Source organism: Lissotriton helveticus, chromosome 12 (assembly GCF_964261635.1).
Source record: "Lissotriton helveticus chromosome 12, aLisHel1.1, whole genome shotgun sequence".
NCBI classification, from domain to species: domain Eukaryota; kingdom Metazoa; phylum Chordata; class Amphibia; order Caudata; family Salamandridae; genus Lissotriton; species Lissotriton helveticus.
Window position 1 is genome coordinate 484,215,106 of NC_136073.1, and position 16,191 is coordinate 484,231,296.

The window sequence follows — 16,191 nt, forward strand, 5'->3', positions numbered from 1 at the left end:
CAAGCGATGTCCGGGACCCTCCGGCAGGGGCTGCAGCGTGTCTGACACCTGTTGATGGATAGAACGAAGATCTTTAGTCTAAGTGTACAAATAATCTGTAATCAATGGGTAGTCAATTTCTCGAAAGTTCCTTGGTCGTGGAACGCCCCAAACATTTGCTGGCTGCCCAAAAATGACCTCATAGGGTGACAATCCTGACCGGGAATGGGGGGTGACCCACAGAGACATTAAAGCTAAAGGCAAAGCGTCGGGCCACTTTAACCCGGTGCTTTCCTGAATTTTTGCCATTTTCAGTTTCAAACTTCCATTGTATTTCTCAACCAACCCTGCAGACTGGGGGTGCCGAGCAGCATGAAATTTCTGTTTGATGTGTAATCCATTGCAGATATGTTTGATAAAATCTGCATTAAAGTGTTTCCCGTTATCTGACCAAATCACTCTAGGTAATCCGTATCTTGGGAAATACTCCTTAATCAAGGCTTTAGCTGTTGCCAGGGCAGTGTTTTCCTTAGTGGGGTAGGCTTCCACCCATTTACTAAAAGCACAGACCACCACCAAAACGTATTTCAAATTATTCACCCTTTCAAACTGTATGTAGTCCATATGAAGTACCTCAAAAGGTAAGGACGGGGTGCAAAATTTCCACCAAGGACAGATTCCCGCCATCACGGGTTATGTCGCAAGCAAACTATGCAATGTTGAACTAAATGAGCCGCAGTTTTGGTAATATTAGGATTATTCCAAACTGGGTCTAAAAAAGCAAAAATACCCCGTGCTCCAACATGCGCTGTTCCATGAGCCATAACTACTACGGCATTAACAAATGCATTGGGAAGCATCCCCCTTTGTTTCTCACGTAAGTCAATCCAACAACCATTATCATCCAACCTCCCCACCTCATTTTGCCAACAGAACATTTCAGCAGGTGTAGCTTCTTTCTGTATCTCTCGGACACTTTACATGGTGTTATGAAACATATCAGACTCCTCAACCCACCTAGCCGAGCTTACATACATGGGAGACACTTTAGATATAGCTGTCTCCTTGGCTGTTTGATCAGCAAAAGCATTCCCCTCTCCTACAGTATCCACTATTGCCTATTGTGCACTACATTTCACAATTGCAACCTTTCGGGGCAGTGTCAAAGCAGTTAGCAACCTTAAGATCAAAGGACCATGTTGTATTCGCTGGCCGTGTGAGGTGAGAAATCCCCTTTCTGCCCACAGTTTTCCAAAGCTATGAGCCACGCCAAAGGCATATTGGCTATCGGTATAAATGTTACCTCCAATCCTTCACTTAACTCACAGGCTCGCAGCAGCGCTATTAGCTCAACTGCTTGCGCAGAATGATAGAGAACTCGAGAAGCCTCAACTATGGTGCGAAGAGTCAGCTGTCATTGTACCATCTGGTAACTTAAAACAGGAGCCATCAACATACAACTCCCCTCTTTCGACAGTAGATGACCGAGATAGGTCACCTCCTGTCGACAATAGGCAGCTGTCATTGTACCATCTGGTAACTTAAAACAGGAGCCATCAACATACAACTCCCCTCTTTCGACAGTAGATGACCGAGATAGGTCACCTCCTGTCGACAATATTGAAACTTTTAAAGAGACACTTTATTACCATGATCCGCTAAATGCAACAATAATTTAAGCGTGGCTTCCTTGCAACCTTCCTCCGTGTCTGATGCCACCAAAAAATTGTCCACATATTGGAGGAGAACGTTCCCTGGAGGCAAGGTCAGTTCGTCTAAAAGTACTTTCAAAGCTTGACTGTAAATACTAGGACTCTCCATATAGCCTTGAGGGGCGCGACAAAATCTAAAGCTGCATCCAGATAACGAGAAGCCGAAGATATGACGGTTATCAGGGTGTATTGAAATGCTAAAGAAAGCATTCTTCAGGTCTATAACGGAGAAAAACTTAGCTGTTGGGGGAATCATGGTAAGAATGGTGGTAATATCGGAAACCACAGGATATTGAGGAACTACCACTTTATTGACTTTGCGCAGGTCAATTACAAAGCGATAAGTGTCAGCATAATCAGGGCCACTTCCTGTAGGGGCTCTCTTCAAAATTGGTAATATAGGGCTGTTACAAATATTGGAAACCGTTTCTTCTACTACTCCCTTGTCAAAGAGGTCCTGTATGATCGTCAACAATGCCTTGTCACCAGCCGGTGGGATCCTGTACTGTGGAATACGGGGAAAACGAACATTCGGTTTCAAAGTAATAGAGACTGGCGGAATATCCAACAGACCAACATCCGTATCACCTGTCGCCCATAATGTGGATGGAATGACAGCTAACTCAGGAGGAAGGGGTTAATTTTTAGCAAAACTTTGCAGAGTGTGCTGGTCAGGCGATTGAATAGTTATATACACTCCATTGGGAGAACAAAATATCTTTGCATGCAATTTCTTTAGCAGGTCCAACCCCAATAAATTTTCCCCACAATGTGAAGTCAGCAAAAATGGTGAATCCACCGTGACTGGACCTATGGTAAGCGGGAGAGGCTTAAAAATAGGGCTTACTACTGTGATGCCAGAAAACCCGACTGAAATATTATTTTACCCAGACAGAGCAGCCCCTGGGACCAGTGAACGAACTATTCATTGCACCCGTGTCTACAAGAAAATCCTCAACAGTTCCCATTAGTTGTCCTTTAACGTAAGGCCCTCTCTGATCGACGGGTACTGCCACTCGGCCCCTGCTCCGTCCGTGGCTGTCCTATGAGTAATAATACCCATCTGACCCTCCTGTTCCACAATCCTTGTTATAGTACTGTCTCCCTCTTGTTCTATCAAAACAATTTCCCTCTGCCTCATCTCGTATCACCTCTTCTCTTTTCATGTATCTCCGATCAACTCCTCCTCGTCCTCTCCCTCTGCCTCTCACAGCTGCATTTTGTGCTAAAAGGAAAGGACACTGCGCTCACCAATGCCCTTTCTGTTTACAATAAGCACATTGGTTTGGTCCCAAAGTAACAGCTGGACCTCCTCCCTATCCTATTCCCACCCCTCTTGGAACAAACCCTCTTCCTACTGCGTCTCTACCCCGTCCTCTGGCTACTTGCTGTAATAACACTCGAGTCTTAAGATCTTTCGTCTTTTTGTCAGATTTATCTTTATTCTCATTTTCTCTATGCTCATAATATTGGGCCAAACTCAAAATAACAGAAGGAGTGGAGGTGGTCCAAGTGCTTTCGGCTGCCTGGAGTTGAGCAGATATTTCGGGCAACAGATTAGTCATAAACCGATTCACGAATAATCTTACCCCACCTTCCACTGAGAAATCTTGCCCACTGAAATCAATAAACACCCCTTCGAATCTAGTAAAGAAATCTGATACACTCTCATCCTTCTTTTGTTTACAAGCAGTTAGTTTATCCCAATCCACCTTCCGGGTGGAATTAAAGAATGCATATATGGGATAATCCAAGCCGACAAAGCTCAAATTTCCGGTCTTGGTTTATCTCCGGGTTTTCAATTTGGTCCCAAGTTACTCCCAACTCGTTAACATGAGGATGATCATGCACCTGTCGCCATACGTCGACAGGTACCAGTAACCCGAAAAATAATTCATTATCAGCTCAGGTCATCACGGCCGACGAAGCGGCCTCAGTGAGTTCCTTATAATAAGCAGTGGGATTTTTCTGAGGGTCAGGCAACTGGGACTTCAGGGAGAGAGCCTCACTTCTTTTCCAAGGGGTATGAACCCATTGTTTTCGAAATCGGGCTTCAACGCGAGCTTGAATAACTTGATTACCATTGTCTCTGACCTCAGGGATTTCGGGATGATAGATCGGGTGCACTTCCCGCATGGGATGTTGAGTATCCCAACTCGGGCCTTTAGTAAACAACCTTTCTCGATACTTCATTATAGTCCTCAGATTCCCATATACATCTTCTAATCCTAATTCAAATTTGTGTGCCCGATCCACAAAGTCATACAGGACCTGCGGGGCTCTTCCATCCGCGAAACATTGCTCCCATAGGGAAAGTAAACGGTTGGCCATAGTCTCTAAAGCATACTGCTGCATAACTGGTTCATAATCCTGCATGGTCCCCATATATCTGTAATGGTGTAGATGGCATTCAGCACCCATTGGGATGCTTGGTCTCTCACCATCTGTCTTTCCTTCGAGCCCAACGTATTGCGGGTATACAACCGTCGGGCATCTAAAGTCCCGGAGGCATTGGAAGGGGTTTAATCAATCATTGCGCGTGTTGATGTGGCTGACAGAGAAGGCCAGGCCGAGGCCGGTGAAGCTAACGTTACAGAGGACATAATGGGAGGAGATGGGCCACTGGTCAATAATGTAGCCGTGGCTGGTACTGGGGAGGCAGGGGTGAACGTTGGCCCCAAAGGCGTAGAGGCCGCAGCAATGGCCGGGGCCGTGGCTTGTGGGATGGATGGGGCGGGGGCATTTATAAGTGGTATCGCAGGGTACACTCATTGCAGAGCATAAGGAGGCAGGGGACGCACATCCAATAAGTCCTCGATTTCATCCTCTGGCTCAGTCCGAGCTGTGTATTTTTTATCCACCTGTAACCTAAACTGCCTATCTATGCATTCAACATTTTTCTCAGTTTGTTCCCTATCATATGCTACAGCCTTCTGGGTTATGGTCTGACCATTTTTCACTTTAAGTAACTTTTCTTCCCTTATACGACGGCGTTTTGTCTCCTTCTGCCACAGCTTTAAAGAATCGGACATTGCCTGCCGGCTTCTTTTGGCGAACAATCCATCCTGTAAATACTGTATCTTTTTCTCATCAAACGATCTGGTTAAAGGCCATTGCAATTCCACATTATCCTTTGTATACTTGTGCCATGAATTATTAAACAGAATAGGCGTAAGGCCATGTTTTATATACATATCAACATTTGGGCTGCCCTCTGGCGGGGCAGGCTGGCTTTCATCCAACCGTCCGCTCTTCCGGCTGCAACAACATCCAAAACACATTTTACTAAAGCACGACATTTTGTTTATCGACCAGACAACCTTCTCACACGCTTTCAAACATGGCCATGTTCACTCATGTTCAATCTCTCTTCAAACAGGATCTGCCACACAAAAAAAAAGAACAAAACATACAATATTTTACATTGACATGTCTTTTCCAGAACCAAACAACCAAAGAAGGGAGCCCGTCAACTCCGGTTCGTGGAGAACTGGTATTTTTCTGACTACCAGACCAACAGATACCAGAAAACAGGCAGTCCGGAAACTACCAAGAGGCCATCAGACAGGAATTAACCACAGACCGGCCTACAGACCATCCTGTAGTCTCCCTGGTTCACCTTCAGGACTATTCTGACTGAGCCCGCTGCCTTAGCGACGCTTCAGATGTGTCCAAAAGGCTACCCAGTTGCAACCATGGGCCTTTCCGAGAACAGTCCGGCCGGGTGCGCACCACACGTGCCACACCAAGGCGTCTGATCGAAAACCTCTATTATTCACCAAACAAGTCCCTGGAGCATCTGCCCGTGCAGCCTCAATGCCACCCCGTCGAACCTCCAAAGTTCTCCGTGGCACGCCGACTACCAGCCAAATACAGTTAACTGTTTCAAAGACGCCGCTTAACAGCGTAATCCAAAAAACACCAAATCAATACACTCACCTGGTGCACACAGGTATGATTGCGTGTTCTCCACTGCCCACTCCTGAAGACCAACACAGTCAGCTCCTGGGTTGCGCCCGTAGGACTCCGGCGAGGGGTCACTAGCAGCTGGCGCTCTCTGATTGTGAGAGCGGAGTTCAGCCAGAAACGTAAGTCTGTCCACCCCCTCGACCAGAGTACCCCTTCGTTTATCCTTTCTTACCCGGGTTACGGGAGGACGACCCCAAACGCGAAGTCCCACCAGAGTTGCCAACTGACGTATTACAAAAATAATCCAAGGAGCTATAACTACCAATAGCCCCCACTTATCGTCTTACCAAATAATCAATCAGTTGGCAGTGAAGAAAAGTCAATTGTTTATTAGACAACCAATACTCTATAGAGGAGCCCCTCCGACATCACCCAGCCAGTGCGTGGAGAAGACTGCCGATTCACACCCAATACATGGCATATATACTTACATTGCGTTACATGAGATCACCATATATGGAAAATTACTGGAAGGCGCAGTCGTTAAAAGGAAAGACCTTATATGGCACAAAAAGCACATTTAGAAGTCTGCTTCTGCTATTATTGGGAGGGTCAGGAGGGGTGACTTCCTTTTGTCTTGGTGCCTGAGAGCACGAGTACGGCGCCTCTAGGAATGCGCTTAACACCTCTTGAAACCAGATGCGACCTTGGGTCTCAGAACAAGAAAGAATAGTATTTAATCAGCTGTCTGCATAACTCAACTAACAGGGCTTACTCGGCTGCTGAAAAGGGGGTGGCACATGACCACCGTTCGAGTTTAATACATGTATACACAAAATGGAGTCTGTTTGGTTCATGGTCTGTGTACGAAGGAAATGTAAAACAGGAGACGAAAGGATGTTCCTGCATTGACATTACTAATTAGTGTGCTCTATAATATACATGTGCATATAGATACATCATGCTAACACAAAAAGATTAATATGAATGTATGAAATCGATTTCATCCCTCACCCTCTTGCTGTTTTCTGCACCCTCTTCCCGATTTCTCCACCTTTTTTGCTTCTTTCTACACTTCTCTTGCTTCTTTCTGTACTGCACTGGCTTCTTTCTGTACCCCTATTGCCTCTTCCTGTACCCCTCTTGCCCCTTTCTGCACCCGGTACCCTTTTTCTGCACCTTTTGAGCCTGTTTCTGCACCTCTCATGCCTCTTTCTGCACTGCTCTTGCTTCTTTCTGCATCTCACCTATCTCTTTTTGCACTTCTCTTGCTTCTTTCTACTCTTCTGTTGCTTCTTTCAGCAATTCTCTTGCTTCTTTTTTGCACTTCTCTTCCTTGTTTTTGCACCCCTCTTGCCTCTTTTGCACTTCTGTTTGTTCATTCTATACTGCTCTTGCTTCTTTTTGCACCTCACTTGTATCTTTCTGCACTTTTCTTGCTTGTTTCTGCACCTCTTTGGAAATTTCTGTATCCCTCGTGCCTCTTTCTGAACCCTCTTCCCTGTTTGAATGGGCTATTCTATACAAATAAATCTATATACAATATAAACAATTTGTATATAGATTTATTTGTATAGAATAGCCCATTCATATATGCTATCAACGTGTAATTCCCTACATTCGATGACCATCGCCACAAACTGTTTATATTGTATATAGATTTATTTGTATAGAATAGTCCCTTCATATATGAACATTCATCCGTTATCTCACCTATAGGCAGTCTCCCTTCGCCTAAGCAAAAATTGTTTACAAATTGTTTAAAAATTGTTTATATTCTGTATATATAGCCTCCTTTGTACATAGTTGTTGATGTCTAAGACGGAAGCCTCTCTCTCACTATGTTTTCTGAAGATTGAGGCTGTTTGCTTGTACAAGCTCCTAGGTCCGTGTTTTAACATGTGTTTTTTAAAAAAAAAACTGTTTTGTAAATTGTGTTGTTGTTGAATTGTTTATCACTTAACGTAGCTAGTATAGTAATCACTTGTTTGTATGTTTTTACCGACAGCCCTGAAGAAGTCCCAGCTTGGGACGAAACGCGTCGGCTGTACATTGTTGTTTTGAATACACTGAAAATAAAGATCATTTGAAGATTAACAACATCCTGTCAATTCAAAACGTTCTTTTTCATGCTTATTAATAGCATTGTAATTTGCTCAATTTCTTGTTGTGGTGCACCTTTGCAGTGGTTCAACTTGTATATAATTCCGTTAGGAATCAGCACAGTAACGATGGGTGCTAGTTAGTGTGCACACACTTCCCTCTAGTTATCTTGGGGTTAATTATTAATTGGGGGCGAATAATAGCCAGGTGCTGACATTAGGAAGGGTCCGTCGTTGAACTTTTGGTATTTATTCCTCTTCCCTGTTTATCCACCTCTCTTGCTTCTTTCTGCACTTCCCTTGCTTATTTCTGCACTACTTTTGCTTCTTTCTACACATCTGTCGCTTCTTTTAGCAATTTTCTTGCCTCTTTCTCCACACCTCTTGCTTCTCTCTACGCATCTGTTGCTTCTTTCAGCAATATTTTTGCCTCTTCCTGCACTCCTCTTGCTTCTTTCTGTACCTTTTTTGCAAATGTCTGTATCCTTCTTGCCTCTTTCTGAAGACTCTTCTCTGTTTCTCTACCTCTATTGCTTCTTTCTGTACTCCTCCTCCTTCTTTCTACACCTCTGTTGCTTCTTTCAGCAATTCTCTTGCCTCTTTCTACACCTCTGTTGCTTCTTTCAGCAATTCTCTTGCCTCTTTCTGTACTTCTCCTCCTTCCTTTTGTACCTCTCGTGTCTCTTTTTGTACCACTGTTGGTTCTTTCTGCTCTGCTTTTGCTTCTTTCTGCACCTCACTTGCCTTGTTCTGCACTTCTCTTGCTTCGTTCTACACCTCTGTGGCTTCTTTTAGAAATTCTCTTGCCTTATTCTGCACCCCTATACCCTCGCTCTGCACCTTTCTTGCCTGTTTCCGCACCTCTCTTGACTATTTTTGTACCTTTGTTGGTTCTTTCTGCACTGCTCCTGCTTCTTGCTGTACCTCACTTGTCTCTTTCTGCACTTCTCTTGCTTCTTTCTACTCCTCTGTTGCTTCTTTCAGCAGTTCTCTTGTCTCTTTCTGTACTTCTCTTCCTTCGTTTTGCACCCTTCTTAGCTCTTTTTGCACCTCTGTTGGTTCTTTCTGCACTGTTCTTGCTTCTTTTTGCAACTCACATGTATCTTTCTGCACTTCCCTTGCTTCTTTCTACTCCTCTGTTGCTTTTCTAAGCAATTCTCTTGGCTCTTTCTGCACTTCTCCTGCTTCTTTCTACTCCTCTGTTGCTTCTTTCAGCAATTCTCTTGCCTCTTTCTGCACTTTCCTTCCCTATTTCTCCACCTCTTTTGCTACTTTCTGCGCTTCTCTTACTTCTTTCTGCACTGCTCTTGCTTCTTTCTGTACCTCTTTTGCAAATGTCTGTATTCCTCTTGCCTCTTTCCACACCCTCTTCCCGATTTCTCCACCTCTTTTGCTTCTTTTTGCACTTCTCTTGCTTCTTTCTGCACTGCTCTTGCTTCTTTCTGTACCCCTATTACAAATTTCTGTATCCCTCCTGCCTCTTTCTACACCCCGGTACCCTTTTTCTGCACCTTTTGAGTCGGTTTCTGCACCTCTCACGCCTCTTTTTGTACCTCTGTTGGTTCTTTCTGCACTGCTCTTGCTTCTTTCTACACCTCTGTTGCTTCTTTTAGCAATTTTCTTGCCTCTTTCTCCACACCTCTTGCTTCTCTCTACACATCTGTTGCTTCTTTCAGCAATATTCTTGCCTCTTCCTGCACTCCTCTTGCTTCTTTCTGAACCTTTTTTGCAAATGTCTGTATACTTCTTGCCTCTTTCTGAAGCCTCTTCTCTGTTTCTCTACCTCTCTTGCTTCTTTCTGTACTCCTCCTCCTTCTTTCTACACCTCTTTTGCTTCTTTCAGCAATTCTCTTGCCTCTTTCTACACCTCTGTTGCTTCTTTCAGCAATTCTCTTGCCTCTTTCTGCACTTCTCCTCCTCCCTTTTGTACCTCTCGTGTCTCTTTTTGTACCACTGTTGGTTCTTTCTGTTCTACTCTTGCTTCTTTCTGCACCTCACTTGCCTTGTTCTGCACTTCTCTTGCTTCTTTCTACTCCTCTGTGGCTTCTTTCAGACATTCTCTTGCCTTATTCTGCACCCCTATACCCTCGCTCTGCACCTTTCTTGCCTGTTTCCGCACCTCTCTTGACTTTTTTTGCACCTTTGTTAGTTCTTTCTGCACTGCTCCTGCTTCTTGCTGTAACTCACTTGTCTCTTTCTGCACTTCTCTTGCTTCTTTCTACTCCTCTGTTGCTTCTTTCAGCAATTCTCTTGTCTCTTTCTGTACTTCTCTTCCTTCGTTTTGCACCCCTCTTAGTTTTTTTTGCACCTCTGTTGGTTCTTTCTGCACTGTTCTTGCTTCTTTTTGCAACTCACATGTATCTTTCTGCACTTCCCTTGCTTCTTTCAACTCCTCTGTTGCTTTTCTAAGCAATTCTCTTGGCTCTTTCTGCACTTCTCCTGCTTCTTTCTACTCCTCTGTTGCTTCTTTCAGCAATTCTCTTGCCTCTTTCTGCACTTTCCTTCCCTATTTCTCTACCTCTTTTGCTACTTTCTGCGCTTCTCTTACTTCTTTCTGCACTGCTCTTGCTTCTTTCTGTACCTCTTTTGCAAATGTCTGTATTCCTCTTGCCTCTTTCCACACCCTCTTCCCGATTTCTCCACCTCTTTTGCTTCTTTTTGCACTTCTCTTGCTTCTTTCTACTCCTCTGTTGCTTCTTTCAGCAATTCTCTTGCCTCTTTCTCCACCCCGGTACCCGTTTTCTGCACCTTTTGAGCCTGTTTCTGCACCTCTCATGCCTCTTTTTGTACCTCTGTTGGTTCTTTCTGCACTGCTCTTGCTTCTTTCTGCATCTCACCTTTCTCTTTTTGCACTTCTCTTGCTTCTTTCTACTCTTCTGTTGCTTCTTTCAGCAATTCTCTTGCTTCTTTTTTGCACTTCTCTTCCTTGTTTTTGCACCCCTCTTGCCTCTTTTGCACTTCTGTTTGTTCATTCTATACTGCTCTTGCTTCTTTTTGCACCTCACTTGTATCTTTCTGCACTTTTCTTGCTTGTTTCTGCACCTCTTTGGAAATTTCTGTATCCCTCGTGCCTCTTTCTGAACCCTCTTCCCTGTTTATCCACCTCTCTTGCTTCTTTCTGCACTTCCCTTGCTTATTTCTGCACTACTTTTGCTTCTTTCTACACCTCTGTCGCTTCTTTTAGCAATTTTCTTGCCTCTTTCTCCACACCTCTTGCTTCTCTCTACACATCTGTTGCTTCTTTCAGCAATATTTTTGCCTCTTCCTGCACTCCTCTTGCTTCTTTCTGTACCTTTTTTGCAAATGTCTGTATCCTTCTTGCCTCTTTCTGAAGACTCTTCTCTGTTTCTCTACCTCTATTGCTTCTTTCTGTACTCCTCCTCCTTCTTTCTACACTGAGGTTCCGTGACAATTTTAGGTGATGTTTTCGACTCATACGAATATGGTCGAGTCTGGTATCTAAGAACCGTAAATGACGAGTTTAGTAAGTGTGCGCAGTTTCGCTGTGCTAACTTAAACTGTTCGTTAGTTATGTGGGTTATTCACCTGTACCTACGGGTTCCATCTTAGATACGGCATCCATTTTGTCTCTTGCCCTCAAGTAGCCAGCGAACGGACACTGTCCGCTTCGCGACCCTGGGACTCCCACGATATTTGCGGAAGACGCATGTTCTTTGTAAGTCTCTTTATGATGAGGGGGATGATACTGTAAGGCAGATGGCCCCGCTCGAGGCTCATCTTACCGTGCCAGTTTATTGTCTCAGCCGTGCATCTCATTAGGCACGTCCCTTTGATGCCTGTATCTCGTGTTTTTCCGATACCTCCCCTTTTACACCCTTTTCGACTCGCCCACTGTTTCCATCTTCCTCTCCACCTGTTTTAGTTCCTATTTCGATCTGTTTTACTGCCGGTTGGAATTTGCTAATGTTGGGAAGATGGGTTTTTACAGTTGGGAACCACCAAATGTTTCCGCACTCATGTTCCGGACCTTATGTGCTTCAAAGTGACCAAAGCGACCCCTCTGAGGAATAATTATGGGAACCGGTTGTAAACTTTGTGTATCATGATGTCCTATGGGGAAAATCTGTATAAAAGGAGCGATCCACAGAACCAATGGGAAGCAGTCTCCCCAAGTTCCACGTGTTGTACTTGTCGTGACTTCTGTGTTCCCTGCAGTAATAAACCTTGAATCTTTGACGCCGAAGGAAGTGTCCCGTGTCTCTGTAGTTTGTGCGCCGAAACAGGTAATCCCATGAAGGTTATAGGTGTTGTTCCCTGGCACCGCTGGTACTGATAAAAGTCCAGTCCTTCAGTTGGCGCCCAACGTGGGGCGACTTCAGTGGTACCGGTCCGGTCCAAAGCCTGATGTTCGTGAGGAACTTCGTGTGAAATCTCCGAGGGAAGGTGCACCCCGCTTCATCGATCCTGTTGTCGAAATAAGTGGCCCGAAGTTTTTCCCTGCGAAGATTCCCGCCTCCTGACGGCTGCGACGGACCGATGCCCTGACTGTCGACCTGTCTTCGACGCCCGGCGTAGACCTTTGTACAAAGCGAGACGATAGACGGGCCTTCCTGGTGACGCCATTGAAGTTCTGAGTTAAGTATTTGTGGGTCGCTCCCAGTCCTTAGTGATTGTTTTTAGCTTTTTGAAAGCTTTGGTGTTAACCTTTAAGGTTTTTGTTGTAATAGCTCATTGAGCTTTGTAATAGCCTCCTCAGGCTTTGTGGTAATAGCTCTCCGAGCTTTGTAATAGCCTTACGGCTTTGTTGTATTGCATGGTTCCATTGCATTTGTGGTTCTTAGTATTGGTCCTTAGTATTATTTGACGGTTGCAATTGCCAAAAACCGAGGGTTTTGACTTACACGAGGTTTTATTGCTTCGGTAATCCTTGAAGTTTGATACTAGGTTAGTGTGCACGATGCCTAGCCATAGTGGTTTGTTTCGTATTTTCAAATGTTGCGCAATGGATTCCCGGTTGGAGGACTCATGTCCGATACCTCCAGTTGGAACTCCGATACATGATCTATATAGTCGACACGGTGTGGGTCCCATAATCTATAATGATTACTGGATCCGCTACACAAAGAAGGACGGTGACCTTAGATGGCCACCACACGGAACTTTTGAACTTTCGATTTTAGATAATCTTGAGGCTAAATTATTTTTAAAGAAAGCTAGGCCAGCTATGTTTGATTCCTTTCGGATATGGCGTAAAGAGGCCAAACAGAAAGAAATCAAACAACTTAAAAAGGATAAAAAGCAAGAATTTGTTCCGATAATGCAAGCTATAAAAGAATGTAGACAAGACAAAGAAGAAAAAGATATGGAAATAGCTACTAGATTACATCATATGAGAATAGATAAATGTTATCCAGCTTTACCGAATAAATTAGAAAAGAAAGAAGAAGATTTGAAGGAGGATCCCTTGCTATCATACTTGATGAAATCACCACCTCCTTATGTACAGGGTGCTACTGCTCCTGTAGTTCCTCCTGTAATACCTCCTGTTGTTCCTCTTGTTGCTCCAGCGGCTGCGGGTCAGCCCGCTGTTAACCCTACGTTTGTTCCTCTATCTGTTATCGTTCCTACTGCTCCTATACCTGCACCTTCTCAGACTGTTGTTTCTGCTACTCCGACTACTTTGTCTGTTTCTACTATGCCTTCCTTTACCTCTCGTGTTGTTGCTCCTGTTTTTCATTCCCCTTCTGTTCGTAAGCGTGTTCCTAATTCTGTTGCTACCCTTTATTCACCTCTTCCTGGTCCGTTATTTTCGTCGGATTCATCTGATACTCCTCAGAGACGGAGTCAGATCCCTAGTGGTAGGGAGAAAGAGACGTTAGTAACAATGGCCCATAGGTGGATAAGACATCCTGCCAATTACACTCCACGTGTAGTGTTCGATACATTTTCTCAGTTTAATGAGCCTACGCAGAGATTCGTATTTGAGGAAATGTGTAACTTTTTGAGAGAAGAATGGTACAATAATGATGTAGATGATGTACCGTCCGACATAATTGAACTCCAGAGTAACTTTTCGAATGGTATGATTGTAGGTGACGATGTACGACGTGCCGTGGAACGTTTATTAGCATTTAGACCCGCAGCACGTTCTCGAGTGTCATTAGATGATACCACTGAGAATTGGAAAGCGGGTCCTGGTCAGTATCCCATGAGAGAAGTCCCGCCACTGTGGGTGCCTGGAGATCCGCAAGCTAACCCTCCGGTTTTACCACATTTCCAAAGGGTGTGGATACATCTTCCATGGAAACGATCGGAAGTTTTGCAGGTGAAGCAATCCTTACCCGATCCGCGTAAAAATCCAGCTGGTTATTATAAGGAGTTATCACAACTGGTGGAAGCTTCTATTATGAATATTGCCGACATCGACATGTTGTTTGGCAATGTTGTACCGCAACCAGTTTGGGCTAAAATTCGTCAAGCCAATCACGCTGTTGAATTAGGGGGTGATTGGGCTGCACTGCTAGCAGCTGATGCATTACAAGTTGGTGGGGCCAAACCTGAACAGTTGATTTTGGATTTACCTCAGAAAATCATTACGCTCATGAAAACTCTCATGCCAGCGATGAAGGTGAACTGGGATAAGTTGTCAGCTTGTAAGCAAAAGAAAGACGAGAGCGTCTCGGATTTCTTTACGAGGTTTGAGGAAGCGTTTATCGACCACAGCGGCCAGGACATGGGCGCTGAGGGAGGTCAGCGGTTATTCGTTGACAAATTTGTGTCAAATTTGCTGCCTGAGCTATGCAACAAATTAAAGAATTCAGAAAGTGCGTGGGCAGTTTCAACCCCTGCGCAAATATTGGCAACGGCTCAGTATTATGAGAATAGGGAAAAGGAAGAAAGTGATCGTGTAGAAAAGAAAACGAAAGAACTCAAAACGAAGGTTTTGTTGCAGCAAGCATACCCTCCGCGATCGAACCAAAATGATGCGCAACAGCAGTATCGACCCCGTGCACAGCCTGATAGGATGCAGCAGCGTCCTGACAACTTGATCCCAGATCTACACTAGGATATAATCAATGCGCATATTGTAGGAAAGAGGGACATCTGAAATATGAGTGTCTTGCTTTAAAAGACCGTTTAAATGGTGTGTCAGCTCGAGGAAATCGTGGCAGTGGTCCTCAGCAGGCACCACGTGGTAGAGGTCGTGGTTCATCCCACAATCAGATTGATCGTCATCAGAATCAATCGGATGCAAATAATTATTTTGACCAGCGAAATGCGGGATCAGTTCGGTCTGCACAATATAATGTTGATGATTATTATATAGACCACGAGACTGTTGTAAATGACCACTACTAGGACAGCCTAAGACAAAGAGAGGGAGTAGTGTCAGTTCCGGTCGATCAGAGTGGGCCTTACGTTGCAGTGACTACATCGGGTGTAGTTGAGCCTTTTCTGTTAGACACTGGTGCGACGAAAAGTTCCATCATGCATTCAAAACTCCCTGGCGCACCTTTGTCTGGCTTAACGAATGTTTCCGTTGGATTCTCTGGCGCCCCTGTTAGTAACCCAGTCTCTAACCCTTTGCCTCTTATGATTGGACCACGTGAGCTAACGGCTCCACTGATTCTATCTACAGGTTGTGGTGAAAATCTTTTGGGCCTGGATTTGTTGAAACGATTATATGCAACATTGTATTGTTCCCCTGAAGGAGTGGAACTTACATTGGGGAGGAGAGTGATCTCTCCCATGTATTTATCGGTTGATAAATTCCCACCGGAATTGAATTCCCTCCCAGCGTCCTTATGGGCCACAGGTCCCAATGACGTGGGCCTGTTGGACATTCCACCCTATGTGATCCAATTAAAACCAAATGCGCGATTACCGCGGTTACCTCAATATCGTATTTCTCTTGAAGGCGAACGAGCACTGTTAGGAATCATTCATGATCTCATTGGAAAGGGTGTTGTTGAAGAAACTCGTGGAAACGTGTGTAATAGCCCTGTATTGCCAATTTTGAAACGAACTGACCCAACTAAACCTCCTGTGTATCGTTTTGTTATAGATTTGAGAGAGGTAAACAAAATAGTGGTTCCGCAATTTCCTGTGGTTCCCGACATTACGGCTTTACTAACAATGATTCCGGCATCTGCCTCCTGGTTCACAGTGATCGATTTAAAGAATGCTTTCTTTAGTATTCCGATCGCAGAAGAAAGCAGAGACCTGTTCGGATTCTCATTAGGAGGTCGCAGTTTTAGGCTAAAACGCGCTCCACAGGGTTACTGTGAGAGTCCATCAATCTACAGCCAAGCACTTAAAAGTCAACTTGATGACTTTATATTGCCTAAAGGTGCAGCTTTGATTCAATACGTAGACGATCTTTTAGTGGCAGCTGATACAGAAGCTATTTGCAAAACGGCTACAGTATCATTATTGCACTATTTACATGACTTGCACCACAAGGTATCACCTTCGAAGCTACAGTATTGTTGCCAAGAAGTTACCTATTTAGGTCACTTATTGTCAAA